Genomic DNA, 13,598 nt, shown 5'->3' with positions numbered 1-13,598 from the left:
ACTTGGACCTCTGAGAAACTATTGTGGCCAAACCATAGACTGAGCTGATATATGTCTGATTTTTCACTCCCAGAGAGGGTTCTTTTGAATTATTTTTGTTGTTGCTTTATGATATTATAATTCGATGGTGGTTCTGTGCCTACATAAATTCTGCTAAAGGCCAACCACAATCAGGAATGAGTATTTTTCCATTTGCTTTGCCTTAATAGAAAATCTTCACTTTGATTAAATGGATATTTAATTAATATTCAATTTATAAAACTTTAGATTTATGTTCTAACAAAGGCAAAATGATATCATAAGACAACCTCAAATCATGCCTCATTTTTAGAAATCTGGTATTGTTAATAACAAAATTACCTTCTCGAGTGAAAAACATCATCGTAGCATATCCTGTTACACAACTTTTCACCATACTGACCTACAAATCATGACTTTTAATATAATTTAGTATCTGTTCTTCTTTAAATTTTAATTCTACAAAGAAGGTACCCAAATCATATTTATCTTAAAGAGAAATGTTAAAAATGAAATCCCCATCCCCGATCATTTTGCTTCCTTAATTCCCAATTGGATCCCCATCATTCAGAGGTTTGCCAGAGACAATGCCCAGTGAAAGTAAGGGAGCTTAGGCTCATTGGAGAATGCTAGATGATGATTGACTAGCAGGGCCATGATATATAATTTTTCCAAGTGGCAAGCAGCCTGAGCTATCTCTAATGTAAATGTTGGGCTTAATTATTTGGAAGAAGTAAATGGCACATGAATGAAATTTGCAGGTGATACAGAATTGAGAGATGTAAATGCCAGCGAGAACAGCGGAAAGGAACAAAGGGACTGGAGCAGTTGCACAGGTTAGAAGACGATAATCTAATGAGCCCTGAGGAGCTGGGTGGAGGAGGGAGACGTGGGCATGTTTAATGCTTGCATGATCCACGTGCTGAGGGTGGGTGGGGAGGGAAGAGGAGGTGGGGGATGCTTTGCAACTCTGCAAACAGCTCTGGCTGTAATCCTGGTGTGAGCGACTCTGAGGAGAAAGCTTGGGGGAATGGAAGGAGAGGGAGTTTGAGAGCCTGCTTCTCCTGATTGCATATGCATATGAAAAATATTGTCTCTATGCAGAGGAAGCTGTTCCTAGATTCAAAGTGCATACATCAGGAGCCCTTTTGCTGTCTTCCATGTTCAAATCAGAGTAAATTAGCCTTGCACTTTAAATTATTATTATTATTATTATACAGTATAATATTTGACAGCAGAAAACACTGAAAATTCCTTGTAAAACCCCAAATGAGTAAACGTTATCTGCTATCCATTGTCAAATCTCGTATATCTCCACATGACTACAATAAGTAGCATCCTATTTAACAAGAAGAGTGTTAATAATAATGGTATTTATTAAATTCTGACTACATTCCAAGCACTGCAATAAATACCCGGATAGATAGAAGATAAGCCAATTGGACACAATCTCTGACCCACATGGAGCTCACAGTTTAAAAGGGAGAGAGAAGAGACATTTAACCCATGTTTTTCAGATGAGGAAACTGAGTTATAGAGAAGTGAAATGATTTGCCCATGGACACACAGCAGGCAAGTCGCTGGGTTAGAACCCAGCTCTCCTCAAACCCGGGCCCCTGCTCTTTCCACTAGGCCACCCTACTTCTCAGCAAAAAGTGATACCAATCAATCAATGGTATTTTTGATCACTTCCTAGGTGCAGAGTACTCTACTAGGTGCTCGCAAAGTGTGTATACAAAGTGATGCTGCCTCTTGCTAAAAATCTGTTAAATCAGCTTTTACCTTTACCAATGACTGAGGAGGACACACAGTAGACATCTGATCCGGAGGCTAGAATGTCACTACGGTGTTTAAAAGCCCCTCTCCTAACCTGCCCTCCCCTTCAAAGTCAGGCCCCTATTACCAGGAGATTAGAAGTACGGTTGGATCAGAGATCAACAAGAGGGAGAGTGGGAGCAATGCCAAAATGGTGGTATGGGCAGTTGCCAGGGACTGATATGTCAGCTAAAGACCTGAGGATGAGTGTTGGTTTCTGTCCCAGACAAACAATTGGAAAATATCTGATTGGACTGAATACTCTCCTGGAAGAGGGAAGATCTTATCAGAAGGATTGAAGTTTAATTAGAAAATATCAGTGTGGCCCAGTGGATAGAGCATAGGCCTGGAAGTTGGAAGGACTTGGGTTCTAATCTCAGTTTTGCCATTTGTCCTCTATATGATCATGGGCAAGTCACTTAACTTCTCTGTGCCTCAGTTATCACATCTGTAAAATGGGGATTAAGACTGTGAGCCCTTTGTGGGACACGGACTGTGTCCAACCTGATTAGCTTGCATCTACCTCAGTGCTTAATAAAGTGCCAGTGCCTAGTAAGCACTTAACAAACACCTTATAAATAGGTGTATGTGGTCTCTTTTGCCTGTAATACTATAATAATAGCTTGACTAGGTGTAATATATTTCCCAATTTGTCATACAGAGAAAAATAATCCAAAACCAACCAAGCAAATTTCAAATCCATAATTTGTATAATTCATTTACTATTGTTGAAGATGAAGGTGTCACCCAAGATCTCACGAATCTCTTAACCTGTTACACTTAAAATGAAGAAGGCTGTGTTTTGACTACAGCAGACATAGCCCAGGACCAGTAATCCCTTCATAACTCTAATCTGTCATTTGAATGATGAACTACATGGAAAACACAGACATGATTCACCATTCACGGACCACAATTTATGGTTGAAAGCAGTGATCCAGGTGGAGTTTGGCTATGGTAACCCCAGGGAAATACAGCAAAATCAGAATGGAGCCAATAATAATAATAATAATGTTGATATTTGTTAAGCGCTTACTATGTGCTGAGCACTGTTCTAAGCACTGGGGTGGACACAAGGGAATCAGGTTGTCCCACGTGGGGCTCACAGTCTTAATCCCCATTTTACAGATGAGGTAACTGAGGCACCGAGAAGTTAAGTGACTTGCCCAAAGTCACACAGCTGACAAATGGCCGAGCCGGGATTTGAACCCATAACCTCTGACTCCAAAGCCCATGCTCTTTCCACTGAGCCACGCTGTGCCAAGAGAAACAGCATGGCCTAGTGAAAAAAGTGCAGTCCTGGGAGTCAGAGAATCTGGGTCCTAATCCTGGCTCTACCACTTGTCTGCCATGTGACCTTGGGCAAAGTCTCTCAATTTCTCTGTGCCTCAGTAACTTCATCTGTAAAATGGGGATTAAGACTGTGAGCCCCATGTAGGATACGGTTGTGTCCAACCTGATTATCTTATATCTACCCCAGTGCTTAGTGCAGTACCTGGAGCAGAGTAAGTGCTTAACAAATACATTGTAAAAGGGGGCCAGGGCGAGGGGGAGGGAGAGAGAGAGAAAGAGAGTGGAAAGTAGAAAAAAGTCTTGTGTGTCTCTCTAAGGTTCTTCCAATGTGCCAGAATGGATGAGGAGGAGAGCAGCTTCCTTCCACCCTTTTTCGGACTCTCCTGGACCAAACTTCAGCTCAGCAGGCCCCAGAGAATTATCCATTTCAGCAGTGCAGTGGCCTAGAAAAGCCCTTTGACCTACAGATTGATTTCCTGTGAATGGAAATGTGTGGTCCAGAGCAGAAAAGCATTAAATAGCCAGGGAGTGTAAATGAGAGAATTGTCATAGCAGTGCTTTGCCCAGTTCTGACTTTCTCTTCCCTGAGCCATATGCCTTTCTTGGGCTGGGCAGCTCCGGGGATTTCTAGGCAGAGCTGCTGTATATGGACACTTACCTTCTATAAGCACTTCTCCCCAACCTCCTTCTGACTTCCCCTGCCCATATAAACACACTCACTCTGTTATTACTGCACATTCCGGCAGTGGCTACCAGGCACACAAGAACAGGCTCAGTGAAACAGAATAAGATGAGTAAGATTCCTTTCCTCTGTAATCTCCAGAGTGCATATATTCTGCCCTCTCGGTAAAATGACCACACTTCAAACAATTGAGGGGCATCAGTCTGCCTGGGACACACAGAAGCAGCTAACCACCACTTTCTATAGATGAAGGACCTGAGGATCAGGGCTACGTTGGATGCACACCATAGAGAGGCAGGATTCCACACTGTCATTTCTCTGGCTGGGCAAACCAAGACTCCCCCTGCCTCACTTTGGCAAGGATCAGTGAGCCATCTCTCTGAAGGTCTCCACTGCTGGTATTTCACGAATAATGATTCACACAAGCAGCAAACCAACGCCTCAAATATGTAATGTGGAATGGCAAGGCCAGAGGTGCAGAGACTATAAAAACTGGTAAACCTAAAGTAGATGGCAAGTCCAGAGGGGCAAAGTCTATCTAAGCTGGCAAGTCTAGAGTAAGAGGACTGAGCCTGAGAAAACTGGGACAAATTAAGCCTCACCTGCTGCCTTCTTAATACCACCCTTTTTGTCTGTGATTCCAGGAGAGGTTTTGCAGCAGGGGAAAGAGAACAGGTCTCGGCGAGGAGGTGGAGAGACATTCTCTAGCCCCCTATTTACCTGTGCTATATCTGCTTTATTTTATTTTTCCTCCTACTCCCACTATTTGTGTATAATGCAATTGTTCCCTACTAGGTGGTAAACCCCTAGGGAGCAAAACCCTTAACTTTTGCTTCTAATATAGTCTCTCAAGTTCTTAATTATACAGTGATACAGTGGATAATGCATCTGACTGTGTCTCATTAGGTTGTGTGTTCAAATCACATTGGAGTCAGGTTAAAATTTTGGAGAACTGATGTGGCCTAGTGGATAGAGCATGGGCCTGAGAGTCAGAAGGACCTGGGTTCTAATCCCAGCTCCGTCGCTTGTCTGTTGTGTGATCTTGGGCAAGTCACTTAACCTCTCTGTGTCTCAGTTACCTCATCAGTAAAATGGGGGTTAAGACTGTGAGCTCCATGTGGCACAGGTACTGAGTCCAACTTGATTAGCTTGTATTTCCCCCAGTGCTTAGTGCAGTGCTTGGCACACAGTAAGCCCTTAAGAAGTACCATTAAGAAGAAAAAAAAAATGGTGCTGAGTCATCTCCCACCAGCCTGCCAAAAGCTAGCCTTAATGATAATAATGATGATGATAAATGATATAGCAAGGACTCCCATCCCCAAGGAAGAGGTCTCTGACATGCCAACTTTGATGTCTGTTCCCTTCTATAATATCAATATCCATCAGGTCTCTGTCTTGACTGGGGATTTCTAAATCTCTGTCTAACCTTGCCTCCGTAGAAGGATTTCTGGGTGATTGGGGAGGATAGCAGAAACATGATTACTTGCTGCCCAATCTCTAAATTCATCTACATCCCTGCCTATTGTCCCCCTTGAAATCTCATTTTCTCTATCTCTGGGCATATTTTCCACATGTTTGTGCCTGTTTGCGTGTGTGTGCACGCACACACACACACACACACACACATACACACACACTATATATATGTTTTGAGTGCATTTGTTTGGATGAGTGAATGGTAAATTCCTATTAAAAGGGAATTTGATAACTCAGGTCCTTCCAATCAATCAATTAGTGGTATTTATTGAACACTTACTGTGTGCAGAGCACTATACTAAGCACTTGGGAGAATACAAATTACCTCCTCTGTAAAATAGGGATTAACTGTGAGCCTCACGTGGGACAACCTGATTACCCTGTATCTACCCCAGCACTTAGAACAGTGCTCTGCACATAGTAAGCGCTTAACAAATACCAACATTATTATTATTATTATTACAAGGAAGTAGGTAGACAAGAACCCCATCCTCAAGGAATTGACAATCTCAAGGCCTTAGCCTGGAGTTCTACACACAGTAGGTGCTTAAATAAATACTACTGATTGATTTGACTGAGGAGCATCATAGCTCTTGGAAAGACTCACTCAATTTTACATTCAGTTATGTACTTTGACTACCCCAATATAAGCTCCCTATAGGCAGGGAATGTGCCACTTTTCAATTTTGTGCTTCCAAAGCATTTAGTTCAATGCAATGCACCAAGTGGGTGCTCAGTAAACACTAATATTGCCACTACTGAAGTTTGGCCCCTTCTGCTCCTATCAATGCCACAGTTGGGGAATTAACTGATATCAGGAAGAGTATTGAGAGAAAAATCACAGTGCATATCTCAAAACTTTCTTTATAATTCAGACCCTAAAGGAAGGATTACCCAAAAGGGATATACAGCAAGCTTAAGTGCATCTGCTGAAGAAAAACTTGCAGTCTTCCAAAAAATGTATTGTACCAGATTCCCATTTCTAATGTGCTTGTCATATCAGCATTTGAAAATAGGCTGTGCTTGGAAAGAGCAGAAAATAGTTAACTGTCAATTGATTATTCTTAAATAAGCCTTTTACAGATCATCTTGCAGTTTCCTCTGTATACACCTCTCACTCCTTAAAAACCTTCAGTGGCTTTTCATCTCCTTTCCCATCAAGCAGAAGCTTCTTACCTTTGTTTTCCAGATTCTCAACAGGTTTTCTCCAGCTCACCTGGCTCTCTTAACTCGCTTCTTGGCAAATTACCCTCTTTGCTCCTCTCAAGATCACCTAATTATATCTCATTCTCAACTCTCCCACTTATGAACCTTCATTCATGTTGTTCCTCCTGCTTGGATTTCTCTTCCCCCAAAATCACCAGATCACTAAGTTTCTTAACTTCAAAGCCATCCTAGATTCACGCCTTCTCCAGAAAACTTTCCCTGATTTATTCAAGAGACCCCAGTCATTTCAACCCAACACTCCTCTTAGTATTTACATATTTCATTCCTATTTCACCTATTTCATCCTAATACATTAATACTATTACCTATTGTATCCTCATTCTTCATCCTGCTCCTGCTATTTGTAAATAGTTGTCTCACTGACCTCAAGACTAGAAAGTAAGCCTTTGGAGGGCAGTGATCATGTGTCTTTCTTTTGTTTTATTCTCCCAAGAACTTAGTTTGGAATTTTAAAGTCAGTAGGCATTCAATAAATTCAATGCTGAGATGATACAGTGCTCTGCACACAGAAAGCACTCAATAAAAATGATTGAATGAATGATACATTGTAGTCAGTAAACTCTGCTCTGACTGAAAACTCCTTGTGGGTAGGGAAGGTGTCTATAAACTCTGTTGTGTTGTACTCTTCCAAGAGCTTAATACAGTGCTTTGCATGCAATAAGAACTCATAAAGAGGAGGAAGAGAAGTAGGAAAAGGAGGATTATCTTTATCCTATGTATTTTCTGGAATAACAAAGGAATCTCTTAAACAGCATAGTTATTAGGGCATTCAATACCCATTTTTCAGCTAACTCCTAGCAACTTTTTTCTATCAGTCTATGATATTCTCTGAGGAACAGGGTCCATATGTTATTCCACAAGTATAGTCTCTCCCAGTGCTTAGAACAATCCTCTGCACACGGTAAGCACTCTTTATAAATTCCATTACTACTACACAATAGATGGGTTATATTAATCTCTATGTGATCCTTGAATCAAAAATGTAATAGAGTTAACACGGTTATTGTACATTGCTTTTTAAAAATTCTTTAATAGATGAACACTAATGTACAATAAACCATTAGTCCAGCTCTTAATATCAAAATGAAGTGTTCTCTCTGTTTAAATTTTTGTAATAAAGTCACTGAATATAAATTATTTAAGCACAGGATCATATTGTGATATTCTGCACTTTTTATCTGTTGTCAGTTTTTCAGTCACATAAAATTTATGTTTGATTCTGATTACTGAGCAGAGGATGCTCTAGCCAAATTAGAATGTTGAAACCAGTGTTCCAAACTGAAGTATTTCTTTTATTTCAGATAAAGGTCTGACTTTGTCCCAGAAGTTGGCAATAGTAACAACACAACAGCATGGTGATTATTGGTCATGAATAGAATATAATTCAGTTCTCTATGACCTTTAATTACAATATCCAATGGAACAGTGACCATTCTATCAGGAAGAACTAAAGCGACTCTGGTCAACTAAGGACCATTGCATTAATAACTCTCTGCCCACAGAGAGCTTATGGTTGTATAAATGTAAACATTGAGGATGTTTTGCAGGAACATAAGTGCCAAAGAGGGCTTATGGGTAAAAATGAAAATTGGAAAGTCCATCCAGAGTCACAAAGAGGGAAAAAATGACACCAAATTAGAAGCTGATTCAACACTAAAAATGTACGACTTACCATAGATAGAGTTCTAATAATTTGTTGCATTCTTTCTCTAACTTGGGAAACCTACCTAGTTTGGCAGATACTTCAAAAAAAGGGACATTTTTGGCAATTACTTATAAACTGAATGCTAGTGTGGAAAAAAATTGAAATGTATACATATCTATATTTAATTTAAATTTAGAATTTAGGCATTCTTTTTGTTCCTCGACTACTGTACTGTACATAAAAGAGATTATGAGCATGAACATTGTAATGCTTATTCAGTTATAAATCTCTTATGACACACACAAATATTAGAACTGGTATACTGTTGAGGAATAGAATTCTCTGGTCTTCGACCTGCTCTTGCCAAATTTTTTTGGTGATCTCCTACTTCCTAGAGCAGGTAGAGGGCTAACATTTTCTAAAGATGGCAAAATCTAAGGGTGAATTAAAAAAAAACAAACACCTTTATGATGTACGGAAAAGATAAAACTAATTGAGAAATCTATTTAGCAAATATTTGGGGAGGAAACCCACACAAACATATGCACACATTTTTTGTTTAAATATTTCTCTCTGCCCCAACACCATCCTCCCTCCCACCAAAAAATGAAAATAAATAAAGACAGAGAAAAGGAGAAAAGTGGCTTTGGCTCAGTGAAACACTAAAAAATGCACATGAATCAATTATGAAAAAGAGAAGGTCTCTTTGAATGAGGAAAAGCTGATTGGAATTAAGATAGGCTTTGTTCATATCTGCAAGGTACAAGGAGAGGACTTTTCAGTGGAACAGAAAAGGGGGATTTGGGAGTGTTTGGCTGCTTAATGCTATAGTGCTTCAGAGCCCATGTGAAAATTTGCTGCTAGCTATTAATCATCATTGTGCCCCTGCAAAGAAGCTGTTACAATGATGACTATATGTCATTATATTCCCACTGTAAGTAACGAATCAGAGAGCTGGGAAAGTTGGATAAGAGCGGCTGGCAAACTTTTAAGCGGTAGAATCTATTTAAATAAATTTACATCACATTTGCTACTTTCTCCGGTATGGGAATCATACTTTAAAATGAAACAATATGCTGTGTTCATGGGGCCTGGTCTTTTATTCTCCTGTCTGTGAGCCTACTTTCCAGGTCAGCCTTTGCCGGCGCTGACAGCACGCTTTTCTCATAGCCTCTCCTTCTCATAGCCTTTGGTTGCTTTCAAGTTCAATTTAGCACAATAAAGTTGTTATGCATGACAGTTTGGAGAGCAGAATAGGTGGCGTCTGGGCCCGCTGTGTCGCTACAAAGTGGGTTCATTCTCCGCAGGCCGGTTCAGTTACTGAATCCTTGCTGGTGGGACACTGCAGTGGACTTCCAGACGTTCCCATCCTGACGAAAACAATTAGCTTCAAACCGCAAGAAGCTGCGGGGTCGCCCTCTCTTTCACCAAGACTGCGCCATTTAATATGCTGCAGTGGATTTCAAATTCATGTTGATTTATCCTGGTGTACTCCTCTTTTATGTGCTGTATTTACAGATGTGTAAAGGAACAGGGAAAGTTTGAGTCTCACATGGTTCAAGAGTTTTATTGGAAACCTAAACCATTGTTTTATGTTTATTTTATAAAGAAATAGAGTTGAAACATGTCAGGCTTAATTCCATTAGGCTGAACTCCCTAGAACAGAGCCGTGGGGTTTTTAGAACAGAATCTGAAAGGAAGTGTCTCCTTTGCTAAACATCATCAACAAGCCAAACAATAAACAACCCTGAAACACTAAAGTTGTCAACACCGTTTTCTGTTATAGGAGATTTATAAGATTACCCCTCCAAAACCCCACTTAATCATAAAAGTGACACAACTTTTAATAAAAATAGCATGTAATTTTCCTCCATCATGGAATCCCAAGCACCTGAGTCATTCCTAAAACAAAATAGGCAGAAGTGCATCGAGTCACTTAATATTCAGCGTACATTGTTTATCAATTTGGGGGTATCTAATACAGTAGAGAATTGGATAACGAATTTAAATAGCAGATAAGGATTTTTATTACCAAAGAAATATTAATTTTTGACACTATTAGGTGTTCTGATACAGATACCTTCTTGATCCTGAGAGGAAGATACTAGCTTCTCTGCAACAAAGCAAATTTGTGTATACTTTGAATGTTGCCATCCAGATGTATCCAGTCTCTTACGATCCCTCAGTAAAATAAATCACAGTTGTCCTGATTACTGATCTTGCTAATTACAGGGTGCTGCCATCAAATAAGCCTCCTTCTAGATTAGAAATTAACTGAAGGCATATTTCAAAAATGTATTTCAGCTTCCCTAAAGGAGTTTACCTTTCTACAGCAAGCTATTATACTAGTTTGTACTTTTTGATCTAGAAGGGTGAAATACCAACTGAAACTATGCCATAATCTGTTTGCTTTAGCTGTATGTTCCTAGAGAGGGTTTAAAAACACACACAAGAAAGATTTGTCTAAAATATAATAATAGTTTTTGTTTTCTAAAGCACCAGTTAATGTCACTTTAAAACATGTTTCTGATCAACACAAAGGTCTGTTATTAAAGAGGAAATCTCTTGCTTCTGATCTTAAGGAATTTTCAGGTTTGGAAAGCCAATTGTTTCCATTTCCCTAGGAATAAGAAGTGATGGTATTTAGAGAGCTGGATGGAAAACATCCACTTTATGTTTGTTCCAAATGAAAGTATAGCCCGTTAGAAAAAGAAAAAGTGAAATTACATCATGAGGCATTATTTTGGTCTTAAACATTGATAAGAAAGAGTCCCTAATTCAACAAAATATGGAATCAGAGAAAAAGAGTTTGTTCACACACACACATATAGACACACACACAATGGAGTTAGCTCTTAATCAGAAAATTGCCCAGAATGCAAATGAATTATATGTCACTGTAATGCTGATTATAAGATTCGGCATCCATCTCTGCATCAAAAAAGTCGATAAGAATTCAAAATCTCTTGTACATTCAAAAATCTCTAATCTTGTAAAGATATTTCCTGGAAATATTTTCTCAGATAATTTGGAAGAATCGAAAATAGTGGCTGACAAAATAGAAAAACAAAAAGGAAAAGTGGAAGAGCCAGAAAGATAAAGTTTTCCATAGCAATACTTGACAGACAAATCCCCTAATTCCCAAGTCACTTGTAAATTAAGAAACTGACCAGCAGATTTGGTTGTAGGAGGCCCTGTTTGTTCAGCATAACCTTTTTGGTCTGACAGGATAGTTTAGCAAAGTGTGATGTAGAAGTTGACCTCTTCAGGACCAGCTTCAGCTCTCTGTAGGTTGAAGAGACGGATCAGAAAGAGGGAAGAAGTTGGGTTAGTTTGAGGGTGAGAGAGAAGACTGTGAGCCCGTTGTTGGGCAGGGATTGTCTCTAACTGTTGCCGAATTGTACATTCCAAGTGCTTAGTAAAGTGCTCTGCACATAGAAAGCACTCAATAAATATGACTGAATGAATGAAGGGCAGGGATGAGGCATGGGGGAAAAGATCAGGCATGCCCAAGTTTTGGTCTGATTGGGTTCCTACTGCAGCCCAAGAATCTTCTTCCTAATCTTCCACTCTTTTTTTCTTCTCCTCATTTCTCACCTTCTCTATGTAGTAATCCCACTTTTTGTTGACAATCCAGTGTGTAAGTGGTCCTCATTTACAGTGTTGATTGCATTTTTGCAATTGGACAAAGCCAGTCCTCATGTAAAAAAGACAGCCATGCCTGCATAATCATGCATTCATCAGCAATTCGACTGCAACAGTTCTAGGAACTGGAAGAGGAAAGACATTGTGGTTCAAGATCACAATAAGTTTTTCTCTAAAGACAGTCATTTATTGTTTACCAACCCCAGAAGGAAGACCAGGATAGACCAAACTTGGAAGGAAAAAAATTGAAAAAAAAAAATCAGGCATTTGTTCAACAAAATAAAAATTTGGATGTTGGGCACATGCTATTCTTTTAGAGGCACTAACCTAAAGAGCTTGAAAAGTGTAAAATTGCACTAAGTCCGTTAATTCAAAGCAGGTATGGTGGCTAGTGTGAGAGCCTATAATCATGCTTCCTTCACAAGGACCTCTGATCCTTCAACATTCATAAGGTGTAAATTTCTCATGTCTTTTACTTCCACTGTAATAAGCACTTAATACAGTGCTCTGCACAGAGTAAGTACTCAATAAATATTATTGATTGATCAATGCCTAGAACAGCATTCTACACCCAGGAGATCATCAGCAAACAGTTTATTATGATGATGATTCCTGGCAAGGATATATGAAACATGTCAATGGGATTTTAGCATCCCTTCAATCAATCAATTAAATTTTTTGAGAGTTTAGCTTGTGTGGGGCACTTGAGCACTATCCTGAGAAAAATCATAGTCAGTCTCACCTTTGAACCTTAAGACTTCTGAGGTGATTGAAACCTTCTCATATGAGTAACATTTTTTTGTCAGTGCTATTTTGTTAAGCACTTACGATGTGCCAGGCACTGTAACGAACACTGGAGTAGACAGAAGATTGGACAAAGTCCATGTTCCACATGGGACTCACAGTCTTGATCTCCATTTTACAGATGAAGTAACTGAGGCACAGAGAAATAAGGTGACTTGCCCAAGATCACACAGCTGTCAAGCGGTGAAGCCAAGATTAGAATCTTGAGTCCTCTGACTCCCAGGCCTGTGCTCCTTCCACTAGGCCACCTTACCAAAATGCAATAGTTCTCTGTCTTCAAACCATGCATTCATTTGGAGGAAAATGTTATCATTAGGGAAGTAAGAAATAAATGTTGTCTTGCTGCTAAACCTGTGATATGCACGATGTGGTTTCCTGTTAATTTGGAGAATTTCATAGAATAAAGTAATTTAAAAGCAGATCAAGTTACTCTAACTTCAATTTGGTCCAGGATCTTACATACGATGGAACTCTATTGATGATGGATGGCAGATGGCCAATTGCCATTACAGATTGTGCCCCATTATAAGCAGTATATCGATAATACATAGAGATCCCCACTTTTAAAATCTACCAACCTCTCCGTAAAATAACCAGATACAACTCTGAATATGGACATAGAACATATTCAAAAGATGTAAGTAAAGATTCTGAAAGCTGTCTTCAAATCGACCAGCCAATACTTCTCCAAAAAGCATCGATCGATGATTCAAAAGAGATAATGCACATTTTACTCATGTCTACCTAGCTGTGTTTGAAATTATTATATCAAATATCTTCTCATGTCTATTCATTTTAATTGGATTATTTCAGAAACCATCTATTCTAAATACAACTCATTCAAATTGAATAGGGTTTTTGTGTAACATACAATCTTTAAACAATTTTTTTTGTTTTGTTTTTACGGGCAAGTGTTAATAAAGAGACATATGCGCTGTTTTCTATATCCCCATGCTTTACTACCATTCCTTAGATAAGCATCATAACTTAAGT

The 13,598-nt window shown here is 39.3% G+C and overlaps 1 long non-coding RNA gene across 1 annotated transcript in view; it reads right to left on the bottom strand.

Moving 5' to 3' along the window:
- LOC114814235 overlaps nucleotides 1-11,917 on the bottom strand; it is a 47,793-nt gene extending 35,876 nt beyond the window's left edge. The window contains exons 1-2 of the long non-coding RNA XR_003761988.2: nucleotides 11,754-11,917; nucleotides 11,327-11,441 (exon numbers count right to left, since the gene is read on the bottom strand). This is a non-coding gene — a long non-coding RNA (uncharacterized LOC114814235). The remainder of the gene's footprint in view (nucleotides 1-11,326; nucleotides 11,442-11,753) is intronic.
- Between the last annotated feature and the right edge of the window lie 1,681 nt (nucleotides 11,918-13,598).

This window comes from Ornithorhynchus anatinus, chromosome 1 (genome assembly GCF_004115215.2).
Source record: "Ornithorhynchus anatinus isolate Pmale09 chromosome 1, mOrnAna1.pri.v4, whole genome shotgun sequence".
NCBI lineage: Eukaryota > Metazoa > Chordata > Mammalia > Monotremata > Ornithorhynchidae > Ornithorhynchus > Ornithorhynchus anatinus.
This window is presented reverse-complemented; position numbering and strand designations above follow the sequence as displayed.